This window comes from Salarias fasciatus, chromosome 10 (genome assembly GCF_902148845.1).
Source record: "Salarias fasciatus chromosome 10, fSalaFa1.1, whole genome shotgun sequence".
Taxonomy (NCBI): domain Eukaryota; kingdom Metazoa; phylum Chordata; class Actinopteri; order Blenniiformes; family Blenniidae; genus Salarias; species Salarias fasciatus.
In genome coordinates this window covers 20,353,210-20,375,444 of record NC_043754.1, presented here as the reverse complement: position 1 = coordinate 20,375,444, position 22,235 = coordinate 20,353,210, and the positions used below count along the sequence as shown (strand labels likewise).

General features: G+C 41.1%; 1 protein-coding gene across 19 annotated transcripts in view; it reads right to left on the bottom strand.

Annotated features, from left to right (window-relative positions):
• Window positions 1-22,235, bottom strand: part of ncam1a (neural cell adhesion molecule 1a) — a 260,268-nt gene that overhangs the window by 181,974 nt on the left and 56,059 nt on the right. The gene's annotated exons all lie outside the window — the stretch shown is intronic.

The following is a 22,235-nucleotide window of genomic DNA, read 5'->3' as shown; positions in this document are numbered from 1 at the left end:
ACCGATGCCTCAGAAGTCACTCTCGTCTGACCGGCGCCCTGCAGTCTACCTCCTGTAACCGATGCCTCAGATTATTCGACTCTAAGGCAACTCAAGCAGAACACGAACGGGCAAATAAACAAGAAGAGAGCAATTAGACACATCTGCCTTTATGAATTTGTGGAATGAAGACAAGAGGCTGCAGCAGAAGCTGGATGGAGAGCTTCTGGGTTTCATATAGTGCCGCGCTGCTTCACTGTGTTTACTGGCTACTGATTTCCGTTAGCCTTTGGGTGCCACACTGGCCTGGACCATTCATCACTATTAGGCACTGCAAACGACCATCCCAGGTACCAGCGCACGCTCACACTGAGACAGAGGGTGTATACAGGAGCAGTTACTTCACTCGGGGGTCTCTTGATTATGGTCCATCCTCTGTAAAAACCTAAGAAGTTGAGGTGCAGTGCACAGGCACAGCTTTCCATGGATTATACCATTTGTTGAAATAGCACATACTTTATATTCCTTAGGAGAAATTCCCCAATAACAGCTCAGTTGATTTGCTTCTTTACTTTCCTTTTGGCTTTGTTTTGTACCTTGTAGACATTTTGCCACAATGTGCTGTAGTTCTGCTGCGAAAATCAACTTGCAGACACTTGAAAGTTATTAAGCACAACATTGCAGTACAGTCATTTTAATTAGAGTCCATTTTGGAAATTGTTTATTTGCTTGTGGGTTTGATTTTTCTCTCAGTGAAGTTCATAAAATGCAGCATATGTTTTCGTGTCTGTCACCAAAACTCAATACAGGCTGAGAATAAATGTTGCTTTTTCATCACTTATTAGCTAACACAATGACAATCCAGCAATGATTAATCCGGAAGACCTACAGCTTCCTCAGGACAACCCAAAAAGTCTGACTGTGAGAACTAGTTGACGGGAATTCAAATGACCGTCTTCACTATAGATGTTGCCAGTTTTGCTCATTGCAGCTTTATACATTCAGATGCTTTAGCTTTTACTAAAATTGAAAAGCGCCGCATTCAAGCCGCTTCACTTTGCTGGTAACAAAGCATTGTAAAGCAGTGTTCATCATAAATCTGAAAATCAATTTGCATCTGTCAGCACAGCCTGCATCCCTGACAGTGGTGCTTTTTATAGGGTCATCATAAATCAGAGGCCTCTGACCACTGAAAAGAATGGACATAATATGCAAAGCAGTCCTCTAGACCTCCTCATCCACGACTATACAAGAAGAAGGCATAAAGAAAAGTCTCTGTTTTTTGAAGGGTGATTCAGTGGGTGGAAAAGACAAAAAAAAAAAAAAAAAAAAAAAAGTGCAGTGCATTTAAATATCATCAACTGATCGCTTTGGGCGATTTTTGAGTTCCTCGTGTGTTTGCTGACTACAATCTGTGATCTTTCCAGGAGTTAAGGGAAAGTAAGCACCTTCGGAAATGGATGTAATGATACTTAAATTATTTGCGTGCAACGGGCCTCACGTTCACGTGGAAATTACTGGAAGGTAAAATTACACTCATCGTGATTTTGCAAATACTGATTTAAGATATTAACTCGGTAATAAGATGCATTTAGAAAATGCACTAAGACCTATTCAGGAATTTGGTCAAAAATGTTCAAGTTTCCTGTAAAAAAAAAAAAAAACTCAATTAGAAGCTATGAATAAACGCTTTGTTTTACTTCAGTAATACATTCTGCTTTACTTTTATCACCTAGAAAAAAAAACTGGTGGTATGTAAAGCTATAAACACAGATATCCATTGATCAGTTCAAGGAAGCCATTAAGAATGTGCTGAAGGAAGCATGTTGTTCCTTGTTTTACTGCCGTACTTGTATCCATATTTGTAGGTTTTCCTTTATGTTGTGATTTTGGAAAGGCTGCTACTTCGTCCAGATCTCCTTTTGCAAAAGACTTTGACAGGATTCGATAGTAAAATGAAGGTGAAATACTTAAAAAAAAAAAAAAAAAAAAAAAACTAAATTAAAGCATGGAATTTTACAAAGCTTTTATTAACCATATAGAGAGCACTCAGGATATTTCCGATTTAAAGTCTAGATATGTCAGATTACATCCAAATGTTCTAATCAAATCTCTTACATATTGCATGAAAAACTGAACAAAATCGCACATATTTCAATGTATAAATGGACTTCAGTTTCCCTTAAAGACAGAAGCAGCAATAATGAAGTGATATTTCTCCACTATTATCCCAACACACTGTGCCATGTACCAAGAAGATAGTAGCTTTCTGTGTACTGTACACTGTTCCAAACTAAGATTGTATTCATATTTTTTTAAAGATAAATGTATTAAGATTTGTTACAAAGGGGGAAAAATGATATCTATTTCTAGTTATGATAAGAAATCCTTAAAAACACACCTATCTCAAACAGCACAACTTTGGTGTGTTTCCCAGTATTTTATGTGATTTCCTATTTCAAATTGAAAAAAAAAAAACATTTACTAAATCTGGTCAACCGCCTGTTAATACAAAGCTGGGATTATCATTAAAAAGTGTGGCATTTTTAAACAATCTACAAAATGCTGTGAAAAGAAATGAACAAACCAAATGAAAACTGACTAAGCTGCACAAAAGCTGCTCAGAAAAGTGAAAAAAAAAAAAAAAAAAATGCTCTGAATAACAGCAAAATAATGAAAATAGTCCCACAGAATAAAGTCGGCGAGCTGGTCAATGGTTTGGTGAGCAAGTATTCACTCAACCTGACATAAAGAAGAGCTAATACACTGAATTTTCGCTGATTTGGTTTTAATAGGACCAGAGACCATGCTGAACTCTCAGAAAACCAATCAGTGCCTCTAATGAAGCCAATGTTTTGAAGCCTGACGGGGAAAAATTTTTTGAAGTGTGCACAGAGTACAAACCGGCTGACGGGCTGCTGTTGCTGGAGTTTTCCTTGACCTGAAGTTCGGGTGCAAGACGCCAATCATAAACATAACACGAGACCTCGAGCTTGCTTCGGTTCCCAAACCGAGGGAACGAAAACAACCGGCGCTGCTTCGGCGCAGACAAAGCCGGAGTTTGGTGTTCCAGGCAGCTCCCATGCAAGGCAAAGTTGTCTTTATTCAGGTCGGATCTGCGGTTATCTCTTTCATCTGTTGTTTTTGCTCTTAGGAATGCACAGGCTGAAACCATTTAATATCCTCCGAATATACCGGGTGTTGGAAATATTATGATGATGGTTGCTTTGAAGTTCCGGCACTGACTTTGCTGAACATCGTCCAGTGGATGTCAGCGGGGTTATGGGGGGGATTGTGGTGTGCGTAAAGCTTTCTGTGGCAGCTGGCGGGAACACACACACACACACACACACACACACACACACACACACATACACACCTATTATTTGTGAGCTGGCTCGACTCCACATCTTCTGTTTTGGAGGCAAATACTCCCCAGTGGATATTTGGAATTAGATAAGGAATGTGGTCAGAGGGAGCAGGGCTCAGAGGTTCACTTGGTGCTCTTTTAACATCAAAGTCACCCTCAGTGTTCAGATTTAGATACTAAAGATAGGGGGAAAAAACAAACCTGCACGTAATGGAAGAGCATGGAACAGTTTTGGTGGCTATTTGTGTGCGAACACAACTCTTTAAGTGGATCTGAAGGAAGCGATACCTGCGTTTTCTCCTCTATAAAACACGATCGAGCTTCACTTCGAACTGCAATTCATCAAAGCAACTACAAAGGACGTGACGCACCATTAAATATGGTATCAATCAATCAAGTCTCATCTGAATTGCTGCTTTCAGACAGTGAAATGTAATTTGAGGTGCTCCGCAATGGATTTACAAAACAAAGGAGACACACACAGAGAAAAACCTGCACAGCCCTAAATACACAATGTGACTTAATTATAAGTACTTGTGAATATGCGGCTAGACCAAAAAGCATTGCAGTGAAACAAGATGAAAGGATGTGAGTGAAGAAAGTGATAAATTACAGAATACAGGGCACTACTTTGTCGAAGCTATTAAAAAGAAAAACAAAGCAAAAACTGAAAAAAAGCATGTTGCATAAACCTTGATTAGAGCACTACAGAAACACAATTAAAAGAAAAAAAGAATGTTTGAGTGAGTAAACATTAAGCCGTAAAATTATAAGAACTGCCTAAAAGCCACATTAGCGCTTTGATTGGCGTGTGTTCGTATCATTAGTAGAACTTCTAGACAGGTTCTATTCTATGTAAAAGTTCAAAAGTAACCAGGAAATAGGAAGTAGAAAACCAGAGCTGTGTGTTTATATCGTAGTCGTGTTATTGTCCCGGAGGACAGATTCACCAGTGTGGTTTTCTCAGTACTGTCAAAAACACACGGTAGTAATAAAGAAAGGGCAGATATTGAAAGCTGATGTTATCTTGGAGGAACTATTGGCAGATGCAGTTATTTATTGCACATTTGCGCCCGGTTCACATTGGCAAAAGATGATTCGACAAGTACAACAGTGAAGAAGTTCCTCAGCTGTGTTGACAGGGCGAGTCCAGTTCTACTCCGTGGCTTTAAAGTTCAGTCAGCCTCAATGTCAGCTGACAGTCTATTTACACCTTTTTCCTGCTTTCTCATCCGAACGCGAGCCGCTGTAGCTGGACACAGCTTTCAGTTCATTTCTGAATCTTGTTCATCCTTTAATTCTTGTAATATTTTTCAGATGATAGTAAACTTGATTTTGTTAATTGTGTAAACAGAACACATAATATGGCATCATTTAGTCGTCCAACCACAGTCTTAATGTATTTATGTATTTTCACCCCTTTGGAAGCACGTCAGGTTCTGATTTTGAGTGTGCAGGATTCTGAAAACAGCAGCATCTAATGGGGGAGATAAAGCTACATCTACAATGTAAGAGGCGATGCTTTGCTGAGGGTGATGCCAGGAAAAAAAAGGAGCAGCCGAACAGACAATATTCATAGTTTTTCTTTTTTTCCCCCCACTGACGACCATTAGGCTAATTTGTTTCTACTGGAGGATAAAACCACCTGCGCCTCATGTGCTTCACTCTGCGCAACGCTGAATTCTCCACATGATCAGGAGGATTATGAGCAAAGTGTGAGTGCACATCTGGTGAATTTTAAGGGACGCGTCTCCCAGATTACATAATCTCCATCAAGTTTATCCCGTCAGTGCTGCTAAATCAATGAAAGGAGGTTTTTTTGACATGTGAGTTAATAGCGACTTGAAATTGAGTCCCGTTCCTCCCTTCAGCCCCTGACTTGTCGTATTAAGTCAAACAGGCCCAAGGAAACATATTAGCAGTGCATCGCTTAATACAGAGAAAGTCATTCAGTGCACATACATGCTTAACAAAATCATCAATAAGTGACAGCAGTGAACTGATAACTTCAATTGAATACATTGCAACATCTTGCCACATTGATTTCTTGGTCCATCCCTTCGAATTGCATTGTATGGAACTTAGCAGCTTAAATGAAGAGAAGATGAGAATCATTTTCCCACAGATTCAAATTACTAAACCTAAGAACAATGCCTGGACTCATTTGTCAGCTACGAGACTTTTTTCACTGTATTTCTAATCCGTTTGAACGTTTCTCTCCTGCTGAGCCCAGACAGAAACACCCAATGCAGGGAAAAGTCCGCGGTGTATAAACAGCCCTCCTCGCCGCTGTAGTTGGCAATGCAGTCATGCAGCCTCATCCGTCATGTGGTCTCCTGTGCCAGCTTAATCACCCATTAACCAGAGAGAAGTGAACTGTGGACAAACAGCATCAATTCCACCGGGTGGGTAGGATGAATCCCAAAATCACGACTTGCCCATCCAGATCCGCCTTGTCAGAGGAGATGGATCAACTCCATCTCCGAGATAAGTCTACATTTTGACGGGTGTTGATAAATTGTGCCGCTGCTCAGAGCATTTAGGCACTGCGACTCATCAGAAATGCAGACGTCCAGTGCGGTTCACAGTCGTGACCCCCTCAGGGAGAGCCGAGCTAATCTGCAAGGCCACTTCTTGTCAAACACGTAAATGGGAGTCTCGTGGTTAGCTGAGTGTGGGTATTGTGATGGAGACCACAGTCAAGCCTGAAAGTACAAATTACAAGAGCAGCTGAAGCCTAAAGTAAATACTGCTGATTGAAATGCTCCAGACTTTCCACTTATTTACACAAATTAACAGTGAGTGTGTGTGTATGGACCACGGTGGGAGGCCCATCTGAAGTAGTTCCCTAAAGCTTTCACTAAATAAGTAAATAGTCCCCTTTCTCTTGTTTTCATTATATTTTTCACACCAGAATGTCTTTTCCAAGGACACCAAGCTTTCACTTTCAGGACACAAAGGGAACATTTAAAATAAAGAATGGTTGAATAGTTTGCCAACTAAAATAAGTGGCAAATTCCACAATGTGTCAGCTGCCAGCTGCTGAATGTTGAGCTTTAAAAGCACTTCTTGATGAGCTAAAAACAATAAAATCCAAATAAAGAAACGTGTCAGAAGAAAAGAAGCTTTGTTTAACGTGAACACTCATTTACTTTTACTGCCACTGTTCACGGGGAAGGTTGTTGTGTGGAGAAGAATTGGTAGAACCAAAGAAGTTGGGATGAAAATCCAAAACAGCTAAAACTACTAAAAATGAAAAGTAAAAAAATAAAGCTACAATTAAAAATGGCTACGATTATACTAAATAACTTACACGGCCAAAACAGATAAATCGACAAAAGAAAACAATATGCTTATTCTTTTTTTATGTATAGAAATGTTCTATTTCTGCTAAAATGTTGCATTTGGTCATAAAAATTCAAAAAAATCCCTTACAGAGACGACAATGATCCCTGTCACCAGTGGCAAATGGAAACATGCTCATGTGCAAAATCAAAATAAACACAAACATGTTGCATGTTTTATGATCAAACTTGCTCCAGCAAATGGAATTCATTTGAAAAGTGTGTTTCATTTCCTTGGGCTGAGTCGATGACATGCAGTTTGTCACAATTATCTTTGAACTGGTTGACTGTGATGAAATTTCGTGTTGAGAAAAGATGAATATGCACACTTTTACTTTGAACAGTCACCCTCTGAAAACACCCTGCTTAGCAGTGTAATTACAGTCAGTCATGAAAGACAAAAGCAGAAGAAGTTGAAATACTAATTTCCATCGGACCACTTCTTTAAAAATCCACGCTGTCTGCAGCTGCAATGACTGCTTTCTTTCTACAAATGAAACCGAACACAGTCAAACTGTAGAAGATCATCCACCTTGTGGATCCAAATTTTAACTCCACCAATAATTAAGATTCACAGCATGTCCTACACATACATCTGCCTTATCTATACAGCAAATGCCACCTTCAAAAAATAATCCAGCAAGTGCAAACTGCCATGCGCCGCACGACAAAATACATTCATATGTGTCGGGAAAAATCCACCATAAAGTAATCAGTCTCCAGAAACACAATGAAAACATACAAACATGATCAGTTGTTTAGATGAACATGAGAATGTCCACATGGAACAAATTATCGCAGCGAGAAAATGCATGCTTTCTCTCTAGACGGACATGCACGTTGCACAAAGCCACAGCATGACTGCAGAGACCACAAAACCTCCAACGTGAATGCTGAACTTACAGCCATGACATGATGGCAAAAGCCACACAGACCAACCAGATGGATCCTTGAAGCGATCACAAAAACTAATATCTACTGTGGGTTTTGCCTTCAAGTTGTTTTTCTTTTCTTTTTTCTTTTTTTTTTTGTGGTGGGAGGTGTTTTTTTTTGTCTGTTTTGGTTGGCTTTTGTACTTGTCTTTTGATTTAATCACTTGTGTTGCACCAGTTTTTACATTACTGAATAAGTTCTACAGTAGAAATAGATGAAATTTGTTTTACTTGAACATGAACACACATCAGTGCTTTTACTTGCATTTAAGGTTCATTATTGCCAGAAATAAGTCAACTCAAGCAGACCTCCCCTCACTTAATATTTCATTCCGTTTGTGTTGGTTGCGGCAGACCTTTCTTTCCACTCACACACTTGATGGAAAGGTCACTGTACGCCCAATTAGCTGTGACATTTCTGATTATGATCGTTGATGACAGGTAACAAGAGCTCCGCTGGGCCAGCGGATCGCTTAATCCCGAGCTTGGCGGTGGGATTGAGTAATAGGTCATCCGTCAGGGGTATAAACTCATCCAGTAGCAGGGGATACCTTAAGAGCAGTTATGCTCTTAATCATGTATGTCAAATGGCCAACAGGCACCCAGCTGAGTTGGACAAGTGCAGCAGAAATTGGCAGAAATCAAGCAAAGGGTTCTTTTTGTTGTTACCTTGTGCATAAAACACAATCGGAGGAACAAAAACAACAAGATATGATTGCCATTTCAAACGTGGCTGTGAAAAATTTAGTGCAGGCTCTGCCATCCTTGTGTGGATTCCCTTCGCCACCTGCAAAAGCAAGATAAATTTCACAACCAATGAGCGTCCACTTAGGTTCACAATGCTGTAAAGGATGAAAGCAATGATGTATTTGTACTCAGCTGCAGAGAATGAAACTCTTACCACTGGCAAGCATGGTTCACACCGGAAAAGATGAATTTAAGGATCAATGACCAAAAAAAAAAAAAAAAAAAAAAAAAAGGATAAAGAAAAAAAGACGGTCTTAACAGCAAATTTATTTATTTTCTTGTAGTCTCAGCGGCACCATGACTGCACTTCATCCTAACAGTTGCATGTTCAGGATATTTAGCATCGACTGTTCGTCCATGTTTCAGACATGGCCTGTTGATTTGGGCACAGTGCCCAAAAAGCCTTCAGTCCATCCATCCCTGCTTAAAGGTCTCTGAAGTGAAGCGTGTTCACATCCCGGTTGCGCTCAGTACTTCACACCGCGAGGCATGAGGAATCACGTACGGAATCTCGTGTTTCGGCTGTGTTTTACCTCTTCATTCCGACTGCGCAGCCATTCAGGCGGACAAGGCCTCACAGAGGGAAGCACTGGCCAAGACAAATGAATCCACTCCAGCCTAAACTGTCATAAAAAAATGAGAATCTCCAGCAAGCTGAAGGGGGCTCGACGCAGCGTTGGGCTGTCAGAATTAGGAATATTTTTCCATGTCTTCTTACTTGACTCCAGCGTTCTGACTCGCGGTGCTTTTGCAATGAGACCCAAGAGGAAAAAAAAAAAAAACCCCAGCAACCCGGATTTCCATGGAAACACAGGTCTTTGCAATCACACAGGTTTATCTAGTGAGGCTAACAAAAGACTGTGTGGTCAAGTTGTCAGGGAACCAGGAAGAGATGAGATCCTTGCTGTGGATGCAAGATCATAATAAATATTACATGTTGCAGAGACTTATGGCCTCTGACGATCATTCCTCAGTGAATTCCTTTAACTGTCTATTGATGCAAAAATATCCTTCACTGTGAAAACAAAACAAATCCAGCATGCAGCCAAGATGTAGAGAAGTGGTGTGAACGAGTGAATTTTCAATCTGAGGTGCAAGTTTTATACTCAATGCAAGAGAGATGATTGGCAGCTTTACTTCAATTAGAATTCTGTTGAAGTCTGCTGGTAAAGTATCTTTAATAACCATGCAGGGGGAGGTAAATATTACTCCCCGCCAAGATGAAATTAATTCAGCAGAGGCAGCCAGAGTTGGGGGTATATCTCCATTATTCCATTCATTAGGCTGCACCTTGATTATCAAACATAATCATTTCAAAAGTTCAAGATTATTGCTGCTCTTGGGAATGACAAGGAGAAACTTGAGGCTACTGCAGTGTGCAGCAACCTGTACGGACCACCGCTACAGAAATACACACACTTTCGATTCTGTTTAGCTGTTATTGTTGTCTTTACATTACAGTGTTAGCTTTATTTTACACGATCAAGTCTTACCAGCTGTCCGTCCTGCTTAGATGCACTGATCTAGTCTTTTGACTAATTAAAAATATGAAGTCAACCTTTTTGCATTTTCTTGACTTTGCTCTGCTTATCCTAAATAATTTAGGTTTTTAGCGTGATGTGAGCACCAAAGATGCTAAAATCTTAAAGTACATATTTCAAAACCAAAACAATTGAGCATCAAGAGCTTAAACAAGCCCATGAATCTGACTCCAGAGACCACTGTGTGAAAGGAGACATTATCAACATGATTCATTTGTCAGTCTTAGTAGTCCTTGTTAAATGTACCAGGGTTCAAAGGTGAGAGGACACAATTGCTGCCATTGTCCGGTGAAATGACTAAGGCTTTCTGTTGCACCATTTTCCCAGAGATTGTCAGTGCCCTTCAGCTCTGCGGGTTTCCACGCTGACCTCCAGACAACCCCTCATCCTCCAGGCTCATAGGGAGCTTTTACATAGCTGCCTCTTAATTCTATGCCAACCGGACAAGAGTGAATGTGAGCGGTTTTAGTTTACGGGAAGCTCTCGCATGCCGTTTGACAATGGTCTGTCAGGAAAATTTGTCAAGACAACAAGGTTAAGTGTGACAAGCGCTGTCTGCCATGGGAACTTTGTTCTCTCTTCGGGTGTCTTAATGTGTTATTGCTTCATAACGCCATTAAGGAGGGGGTAAAGTCTGAGAGCATGCCTCGGGGAGTCTTCCTCCTCTGAAGTCGACATGGAGATTATCGTTACAATGAATGCTGCAACTTGGTCTTGAGATCTATTTCTTGACTAAACACTTGAAGATAGCACGCAGTGCGAGGCGCAGATTTTCCACATGAATATTTCAAGAGGCAGATCCCCCTGTGTGACAGGGCTAAAAATAGTTTGGTTTTCCTCAAAGAATTCCAGATGTAAATCAAGAATCCAGGTTATTGCTACAGTAACTGTATTCTACAATGCCTTAAAATCCCATTTAGACTCCATTCAATTCAAATGGCAGGCCGTGTTTCTGAACATTATCCAGACGCGGGTCAGAAAAGTCACCAATGCCTTTCCCATCCAGCCATCCAATATACGTGAGAACTCTTTGCCTTTCTTTCTTCTGATAGACTCTAAAAGCCTATACTACCCACCAGATATGTCTGTGACCTGTATGTAGGCTGGAGAAACTCAATCCCACACTGACACTTTATCAGTCCCACAGTCTGTATATCCAAACCAATCAGGAGGAGTCAGACAGGCCGGACTGCAGCGGAAGGATGCTTATGACTCTCCTGATAAACACTAAGACTTTTGGAACTTAGTGAAAAGTGAAAAGGTTTCCCCTTTTCGCTGACCATGTTTATGGAGCAACAAGCCTGTGGCCAGTAAACACAGGGAAGCGATGTTATCCTGTAAAAATTTTAAAGACTCCACTGTTGCTCAGATTTGAGCCAGTTACAGAGCTTAACTTATATTTAGTGAGTGAGTGACTGAGTGTCTTTGTATAGTGTGTGCGTACTTGGAATAGAACAGAAAAGAATAAAATATATTAGTCTTTATGCAATGTATGTTGAAATTAGGGAGCTGCTCCTCTCATAGAAAAGAACGAAAATGTAAGACAATGGAAAAAGAGTCTCGAGCCGCCGCGACTGTGCACGCCGCCATCTTCGATTCCTTGTGCTTGTGTGTGCATGTAGCCTATATATGTGTGTGCTCCAGTGTGTCTGCATGCATGTGTGTGTACCTGTGTTTAATTTTTCTAATTACCACACTCGGCTTCTTCATAAAAATATTACAGCCCTAAAACAATTTTTTTTTTTTGCACAACTATGAATAAAACAAAGATTGATTTGTGCAAAACTGAATTCTAGCTCTACTTTCTTGGAATGGCCTCAAAGGAAACCCATGCAGTTACATTAATGGGGAAGCGTTTGGATTCTCACTAACAGACAAGAATGAAATGCATCGCTGACCAAATGACAGCCAGTTTCAATGCTGTGAAAAATGCAGAAACTGGTAGCCAGCAATCCTATACGAATCCACGCCAACCCCCTCCCCATCCCCCCCCCCGCTAGCCACGAGCTCCCAACTCCCAAGTCTCCGGGTCCAGTGGAGCAGATACATTTCGCTTCTATAGTGTCATCTGTTAAACTCCTCACACTATGAAGGCTCTCAGGCATCTCATCCCCAAGGAGTCTGTCATGCACAATATAAAAACCACGACATTTGCAGTCTGGCGCATGAATTAGGCTTTTCAGATCCCTCTTAAGTATACACAGCTGTAAAGATGTGGAGGAGGGTGAAGAAAATGTAAAATATCGCTGCAAACTATACCCCATAGTTGGGATTCAAATGAAGTCTCTGTATTTTATCTCAACCGTGGCTGGAGAACAGCGGGTTCAGCGAGAGCAGACGGCGACTAGAGGACGGGAGTGTGTACATCAAAGCTGCGGGTCCATAATCTTTTCATCAAGGCGAGCTGGTACCGAGAGCGGTCACAGCTGGTTTCTATATGAGAGAGCTGTCGAGGTCACAATACAGAAGCAGAGCGGAGGCATTTTTATTCAACAACTTTCTGCTCCCCCAGTGAATTTTACATTCCAGCGGACGCCTGCTCTTTCAATAAGCATATAAATCACGACAGTGCGCAGAATCACACTCATCACAACAACAAAAGCACAGAATGTGTGATATGGAAATAGATACCTGCTCATCTGAGGGGAAATTGACAATTTTCAAAGCTTCCTTTTTTCTCGCAATGTATTAGAAATATTTAAGCGCCACAAACATTTAGCCCGTAAAGAAGAATCGTCCAACTTTAGTTAAATGTCAACTGACGGCAATGTCCGATTTGACAAGCCACTGTGTAATTTTCCAGTAGTTCAACGAGACACTGGAAACAGATAGTTGGCCTTCTGGAATCTAATGGGTCTACTTTAAAGCTCATTTGGTGCAGAGGCGAGTGAGCCTCTCCAAAAATAGTCCAATACCTACCAGATGTTGCTCTGCTGTTTGCTCTTTCAGGAGCAACTAATCTCTGTCTACGTGCCGACGCCATATGCAGAGGGAAGGAAAAGGAATCTATACAGCTGGGTGGTAATAACTGGGCTGTTGATGTCAGCTTGTGGCCTCCGCTATTAAAAATAAACTGTGTAAAGTTTTCATTTTCATTTTCTTGCATGCATAAATTAGTATGATCATGGTTGGGTTTTTAATAAAAGCTTCTCTCTGTCGGGGTCTTGACGGCTGTCATTGTGAAACATTTTATTCTAATTATTAAAAATACATTAGACAGCAGGGGAAATGCATTATTTATACATTTGACAACTACACTTTCTTTTCCTTCTCACCAAATGATATATATTTTAAATGTCTCTGTGTCATCAGGAGGGGGGAAAAAAAAAGTAGACGTTATTAAGACAACCTGTAATCCCAATAAATGAAGCTAAATTCCCCCTATTTGCAAAATGGGTCATATATACTTGAGGCTCTGGGGCCTCATTTCTCTCTGTAACGATAACAATGCACCCATCAAAGTGACTGCTGAGATGGTGGAGCGTGCAGAAATGACTGCAACAAGTCAGATGTGGTAAACATGAGCAGGCAGATGATCAGACAGGCTTAAAAGTGTGCGCGCCTCTGTCAGGAAGTACCGGCTTGCTGATAAGGGGTGTCAAAACGTCACAGGAGAGAGATACAGCTGGATGGATGGAAAACAAAGCGTGCAGTTTTGATCGCAGGAGGACGGCTCGTTTCCCTTCTCCCATCGACGCTACCTTTATTTATGATGGCCTTAATTTCAAAGCACTTGCCGGTAATCTCAATCAGGGCATTTTTATGTTTGCATGCAAACCTAAAAATCTCGACAAAAGAATATGAACATCGATTTTGAAAGATTTGTAAATCATACTTCATGTGTGCCGCTTCAAAGGCAATGGCAAGCACAAGAAGTTGGAAGAAAACAAGCTAATAACTCCTCAGGTTAGACGATAGGATGACATCTCCAACACAGAACAGCCTGTTCATCTGTGATACATTTTTCAGGGCTTATTTATAAACCTGGAAGGAAAATCATCCTTCTCTTTGGTAACTTCTTGCGGTCTTAAGTTTGAGCTGACCTGCTTGGAACCTGTCCTTGACCTGGTCCAAACTAATGCGCTCTTCTCTGCAGCAATAAGTCAGGAGATCCTTCAATCCATTGTTGGGGGAGGGCGGGGGGGGGGGGGGGGGGGGGGGGGGGGGGGGGGGGGGGGCGCCCATTTCACACCATGTGTCTCAGGTTCATACGCTACTTAAGGGGCCCGTGAGGGGACATAAATTAGAAGGATGTCAACCATAAAGCACCCTCTCAGAAAGGGAGTGCGGTTGTTGCAGCTGGCCCCTTTTCGTTGTAAACACGCAAATACAACCATATATGGAGGACGTGGCTCTTTCAGACAAGCAATACACTCAATCTAACTGAGCCCCGAGGCTGAATTTCCCTTCTGCAGAGGGTTAAAAGTAACATTTGAGACGGAAGATAAATCACTGCAAAACAAATTTACACTGATTCTGACCATTTCGGCTCATCCAGTGTCACCGTGATATACTGTGGACTGCATTACATTCCAAATGGCAGGAAACATCATATAACTTATAAGGCAATTGTTCAGATGAGCCCCCTAATTCAGTTACGGCCGCAACCAGGATGGGCTTTCCCTCCATCACGGTGGGTTCGGTTACTAACGGTAAGAGCAAATGTGTCTAGCAGCTGGTAGCATATGGGGTCTCTCCCCTTCTCGGCTTGTATGGAATAAAAGCACAAAGACGCCAGCAGTGCACAGCTGTCTAGACAAAAGCGAGTGCGACTTGGAGGGAAAGAACAAAAAAAAAAAAATCCAAGAAAGTCAATGAAATTCAACGAGACGCAGGGACCGGAGGATATACGACGGCCGGCGTTTGAGGATGTGTGGCAAACGTGACTTTCATTCATTTTGATAGACCGCTGGCTGTAGTCATTCAGTCCCAAAGCAAAGTTCAATCAGAAGCGAGGAGAGCTCCCCCGGACGTGCGCGGAGGCGATCTGCCCAAAAGTGTAACCTTACCCCGCAACACATGTTTCTAGGTTTCCTTCTGTACAGGGGGGCGAAGGGGCTTGGGTGAGGATGGGGGAGTTCGGCAACTCTGTATGAACAACAGCGCGGCACATGAAAGAGAATAGAAAAACACTGGACCGGCTACTTAGTGTGTGACTCAAAAACAGCAAACCCCCTCCTCCCACCCCCAGCAGTGAACTGGAACTACAGAACAGGGTGTTCTCTCCTGACAGGAAAAAGAAATAATGAGATTGCAACAAGGGCGATCTATTTTTGCTGAGTATAAAAGGCAGAATATGCAAAGAAGCAGCGTTGTGCACATTTAAAAGGTCATATTTAAGGATTTTAATAATCTTAATTCACAGTGTGATCAGGCTTGGTGATCAATACTGGACTTCCAACATCAGCTGGAGTCCTGTGCGTACACTGTGATTTAGTGCTCAAACTCAATTATCCCAGGCTCTTATCCACGTGCAGTCTGCACCGCCATTTTGATCCTATTAGTTATGGAATTTGAGTGCCTTTCATTTCGGTCTCTGCAAAGCAGAAGAGAAATGTAAACAACGACAAAGAGTGCATGCGAGATCAATGGCTGCAGTAGATGTATAAAAAAGCATTTCATTCGCCATCTACTCGATCGCTGCATTTCCATAAAGAGGTTTTAGCCCGGCAGTTTAGACGGGCCTGACGCTAAAGTGGATAATGCATCTGGCCAATTTATCTCATTAACACAGGACTGCTCAAGATAACAAAACATTCACCTGTATCTAAAACACAGAGTTAGAATAATAACCCAGAAGCCGGATTATTTTAAGTTCTTAGCCGTACTCTCATTAAGTTTAATTACTTTCCCAGAGCTGAGGGAAAATCATTACTGAAATCATAACAATCTAAATTTGGGTCGGTGAAAATGAGTATTGTCAGCTCATTTTGTTTTAGCCGTCCTCTGGGCTCCGGAGTCATTTTCAGTGTTTATCACGTTGCCCTATCAGCCCAAAGCCAGTGGGAAACGGCACACCAGGATCCAGCTCGGGCTCGTCTCGCTTTGTTCTTGGAGCCAAGTGGTGGAAAGGAAAGACTTGAATCATCTGCTCGTCTTCATTAGCGCAGGGGAAAAAGAAATCTCATTCTCGTTTCATCGCGGTAATGCGATTCACTGACGTGTACTGTAGATGACCGCTGAGCTGAAACCGCAGAGACTTCAAAAAGAGGAACCTGCATGTTTGGGCACCAAATAATCAAATAACCCTGAGGTTCCCTGGTGCAGACAGACGACTGGAGGATGTGGACCAGAAGTTAAATTATTGCAGTCCGGTTAAGCAGGGGTCACTATTAATATTCCGTAGTGATGGATAGATGATATTATTGTTGGCGAAGCTGGATATCAGGCTTGTTGAATTACCAAACAATCCCTCCCACTATGGCCTCAGAGATTTCTTTCCTAAAATATCTTACCTTTACCCTGCGCAGGACACTCATTAAAACCCCTGGAAAATCCAAGCACATGTTGACGATTAAAGGATATCTCAAGACTTTAAAGTGAAGTGTAGATAAACAACGTCATGTCCTCTTTTTATATGATATCATCTGTTGAACATTTCAACTTTGATATATCTCCAAAATAAACAAAAAAAATACCCTATGAATAACTTATGCCATGCATAAGGTTAACAGATATACTATCAACTGTTTCTTTCTGTGTAGTATTTCAGATTTTTAAGTTAAATGCATCAATCACGTGTCGTGACCGGGAGGATGAAATGCTTCACTCAAGACAGCAAAGTAAGCTCTATTTATTCATGAATTTTATGACCGTCATCCGTTTAGAAATATTAATTTGCTGGAAACACAAAGAAGCTTGTTACAAATGACATCCGCTGCCTCCATAATCTGCTCTGCTCACCTTATTTTGTTGAAAATCCTGCACCCCCCCCCCCCCCAAAAAAAAAAAACTCTTTAGCTGCTCAATAGTTGTCTCATTCCATGGCACAAACAAGCAGGAATAATCTACAAAAAAACACTGAAATTGGACAATTTCATGTCCAATTTAGAATTCAGGTGGCTATAATGAATTTATTCACCAACAGATTACCTATGTCCTGACCCGCTAACTTCCTGCCGCTGGAATTTTCATGTGTTTCATTTCTTGACTGATTTTACTCAAATTTTACTCGTTATTGGTGTTCTAACAATCCTAACTTTGTGTTTTCTTCTGGCTCCTTCCCCCTCTATTCTAAAGGATCTTGCCATTTGCCAATTTACATACTAATTTCTTTCCTAATAGCTAACCCGGTTTAATGAATAAATAATAAAACGGAAATGCAGAGGTTACCGAATATGGCTGGAAGCCTTAAAAAGGGATAACTCAACAAAAGCTCTTTGCCTGACAGCTCAAGTCACAGGACTTCTAAAAAATGGCGAGGTAATGTGTATTTTAATCAGCTCACGGTGATATTTTGACAACCACTAGATGCAATTACTTTACATAGCAATTTGTCACTTTCTTCCATCCTCGTACATTTCCAAGAATCTTTTTTTTTTTTTTTTTTTTGCTGTCGTTATGTGAGAATTCACACTGAGGTGAGCACATTTAGCAGCCTGTAAACAAGCACTTAATGTTTACAATTTTCTGGCTTAACCACATAGGATGGATGGGAAAGCTTCTAATCCCCACAGCTCCACGCCACGGCGGTCTCCCACGGCCACAGCCTGGATGAAACTCGGAGAAACAAAAGGATTAGGAAGACGCTGCATTGCTAATTAAAAGGTTATTTCGGCAACATGATCATCTTGGGTTTGTCTGCAGGGCGGTGTGACGTCTGTTCAGTCGTACCGACCATGTTTGTGATTTTAAAATTATACAGACATCCTGGACAACTGGAACTGATCAACATTGCTCTCAAACTCAGACAACGGTTCTCCCAGCTGTTTTTCCATCCTCCTGGTTATTGCCGAAGCAGACTAATATTATGTACTGTCTCGAAAAGTAAATAAGGCAAACGATATTAATAATCCAGGAAAGGACACCCATGTCACCCAAGCTGATTTATAGGCCGGGGCTGTTTTTTTTTTCTTTTCTTTAGTCTCAAAGCTCTTTTCCAGCTGGAATAGCTTACTCAATGCTTTACACACACAGCTCCACAGGAGTTCAGGTGTAGTCAGTGTCTGACATGAGCTGCCCCAGGGAACGACTGTCACTGAAGGCATCGTGCTTTTTTTTTTTTTTTACTTTTTTTTTTTGCCTCGGCTGTCAAGATCAATAGTTGTGAAGATTCCTGAAAGCAGAGACCTGATGCATCAACAAGATCCTGGAGATAGTTTCAATGGAAAGGAATATATAGTTTTCAGAAATCAAGCATTTTACATTTCTGAGAAGTAATTTTGAAGGCGTTATGTTTTAAAGATGGGTAAGAAGTCAATACAACAAACCCAAGGGTAGAATGAATAACTGGTCTGTATGATAAAATTGCCTGCATATTGTAAAATGACTCTGACAGTCATTATATCCAAGCACAGCAACAAAATAATCCAAAAAAAAGATTAATTCTGACTCGACATGAACACAGAAGCTGCTCTGCTTGCTTTGGGAATGTTAAACTACATGTGAACTGATAAATTAATGTAAAACAAACCTCGAAGTATATAAAAAAAGATGAAATGTCTTAATTTAAGCCACTTTGAAATCATTACAACATTTGAAGAGCTGCAAAGCTGCTGTCTCTCAGTCCTGTACATCAAGTCTTTACTTTAGCATTATCCGTTTTCTTAATGATTACCATTTCAGTGAAATCTTGTTTACTGGACGTGGAGCGCTACATCAATGCTGAACTAACTGAATCCTCCTGACGGCTCCATGAAATATACTTGACTGTAAGTCGCATTAGGCTGCAACCGCAGCGCTTTTCCTGGATTCCCAGCCGCATGAATGTAAGTTTACCTTGATCAGAGCGGCCTGCTTATATCTGTGTCTCTGTTGTTTTTTTGGCTGATTCTATTTTTTGTCATTATTTGTCTGATATGTTTCTTCCATCCAGCCAATAGAGGATCTTCCTCACAACTTCAGCTGAACTTAATGAGTGAATTGAGTCCAAGCTGACTCACAGAGTTTTGCAATTACATTTAAGAACATTATTAAAGAGCACTGCAAAAGACAAAAGGCATTTGTTACCCAAATAACCAGTCACTTTATAAAATGTCTATGTATTTAATAGTTTCTGAAAAACATTATTCAAACCAGTGTTATAACAGTGAAACTAAAAGATGTTCTTTTATAATAAATCAGACTCCAGTTTCATCCACCTCTCTCAGATTTTCTGATGATCACCACTGATTTGTTTAATGAATGCAGACTCAAACCGAACTGCCACCGCTATTGAATAACAAGCCACAGGCAAGTGAGTGAACTGAAACACACAAAAAGTTGAATTTTCTTTTCATCCTAATCTCAAAGCTTAAAATATTGTGGAAAATCCAATTTGAGGACACCATGCAAAAACCATCCATGGACCACCATTTTTTTTTTTCTAGACGGCATAAAGACAGATATTCCTAAAGACCTCAGCGAGGTTCTGCCGTGGAAAAGCCATCGCAGATTCAGTGGCAGACAAATTAAATTTCAGCGAGAGGGCAACCGTCTCTTTCTTCCCCGTTCTATTTGAATACACTGTACGAGGCGCTGATTACCTGCCATCTGCTCGTATGGCGGCACCGACTTGGACTGAACGCTATCATCATAATTATTTTTAACTGAATCCACGGCATTATCTGCAATGAGCTGAAATGGCTCGCCACTGGCCTTCTCGTGACAGCTAATTAATAGACCTGCATACATTCCTCAGAAATTCAACCGGTGGAGATCCGACTGCACTTTGCGGAAGACTCCTGTGTATCGATGCCGAACAGCCCAGAGCCAGCTGACAGTCAGCTGCATAAAAAAAAAAAAAGAAAGAAAAAGCGGCACAATTTGTGAATTAAGAAAAATAAGTTTGGCTTCATTCAATTATTCAAAAGACCTGAGGATGTGTTCTGAAATACTCAGACGACTTAGCTTTCTGACGACCGATTCCAGGCAAGTGGTTTCAGTTCAGTTGCGGTTAAGCAAAGTTGTCAAAATGACAGAATAACTTTTACTTTAGCGAGCGCAAAATGAGGTTCCTTTTAAACATTTCAGGTGAACGGTCGATAAATTCCCCGCTATACTTTTTCTGGAATAGCTACATAAATACTCCCTGCAAAAAGAAATAAGCAGCGGCCCAGAGTCTCTGTACGAAAACGGCCTCTTCCCAGCCAGCTCCTGTTTCATAGGTCGTGCCCGTTTATGGGATAGAAGCTGCGGCCAGTGCCGAGTGTGAGCGAGGGAGGGAGCGAGAGAGGGGGAGATGTAGTGCTTCCTTAATAGCTCAAAGCCAATAAACACATAAATAAACATTACAGCAGCGGATACTTTTACAGGGGCAGGTGGTGAAAGGTTGGTTAAGTGGCACAGAAAGGTAGTAAAACGCCAAGAGTCTGGCCTTTAATCAAGTTTCGGCGCGGCTCTCAGCAGAGATCTGATTAGATGCAGACACCGGGCTCCCAGTGATGAATGTGGGTGGGACCGGGTGCACCAACTTTCCGGCTCGGCCCTCCCCCCTGCGTCTCCGACTCTCCGCCGGCTCCCGCCCCATCGCTCTCTCCGAAGTGCATGCGCAAAGATGGCAGCTGAGCAGATTCCCGAGCACATTGATTTCCAACCGCTCGCCTGGATGCACCATATGGCGTGGGCTATCAGCAAGGCTCCTGCCAGCCTCACAGCACACGCTCATAAGTAAACAGAGAAAGCTGATTGGCTCGTTTTGCTTGCTACCATCAAGGTATTCAGCACATATTTTTTTTCCCCCCCTCAGAACCTGTGAAAATCCAGTAACTGCAAGGTCAAGAGTTGCTGTCGTGTAGTTTGAAGATAGGGGAGAAACAGGGCATCCTATCGAATATGAAACAAGCAGATAAGGAAAATCCAATTACTCATCTAGAGACAGATAAATGTAGATTGCATTCACAAGGAAGCCGGCTTACTGGGAATAAAGAAAAAAAGGGAGGTCGAAAACATAATCAGCCTTTTCAGCATTTCCAGATGCATTGATTCTTCTAAAATTCCTTGCTCATATGTCAATACAGACACTAACTAATTGTAAAACAGCAAAATTGGGATGTCCTGGAAATGTAATACCTTAAATCTGCAGATCTTTATTTTATCTCTCTAACAAACTACTTAAGTGTATAATGAGCAGGAAAATGTGAACTGATCTCCCACAGAGTGCTTACTGAACACTAATTCATGTTATGCAAATGGTGCCACTTTATTTTTGGTAACGTGTCACTCAAACTGCACTTAAACCCCAGAATCGGGTGGTCTGTGGTGAGTATAGTCCCTTTAAAGCGAGGCCTTACTCTGAACATCAAAAGCATGCATGCGATTGTTGTGTCTCAGCCAGAGTTAACGTCCAATAAAAACTGAATGGTAGCAGTTCAGAGCAGCTCCACGCACTCCAGACAAGGTAAGATCGTTTGAACAGCACCATTCAGACACAAGGCAATTTAAATTCACCAATCATAACAAGAATATGAAAATAAATTCAGATCGAAACACTGAAAATATATTTGAGATCATTAGAATCAACGGTTAAAGGAGAGCCATAAATAGTTGGAAATTTAATTTAAAAAGCAAACACAAAGCAAATGAGTCTGAAGTTCAGTAGTACTGAAGGTACCTTGTCCTTTGAAAACCAAAATCATCAATTCAGACTTGGGACTCTTCTCCATATGAAATCCCTTTTTAAATCCAATATATCTGTTAGCCTGTTAGATTCCAGACTATTTGTCTCTCTGTTGCTTATCTTCATTTTCATTTGAACATTCAGTTCCTGAATTGAACTTGTGTTTGCTGTTATGCACTATAGTTTGCATTGAAAGGGCTTTTCTAACAAGACCTTCTTATGATGCAGACTTAACCTTTAACCTAACCTTTAACCCTTAAGGAAAATAACAATTATCCCCATTTTTCCTGATTTTCATCCTTATTTTGCATTTTATTTAAATTTTTTTCCCACATGTGAAATAGGTTTTTAAGTCCAACTGCATTGCTTTACGGTGGGCTATTTAATACAACAGGTAATTGAGATTTATAGTGTTCAGCTGACTGAAGCCAAAAGCTCTCATGTTTAATGCTGGGCCAAATTATATTTGGGCAATGCTCCTTTGAAGTTAATTATTTGCCAAAAGATGTGATGGATGAACTGTGAAGATTAAAAAAAAAAAAAAAATAAAAGGAAAAGGACGACTCT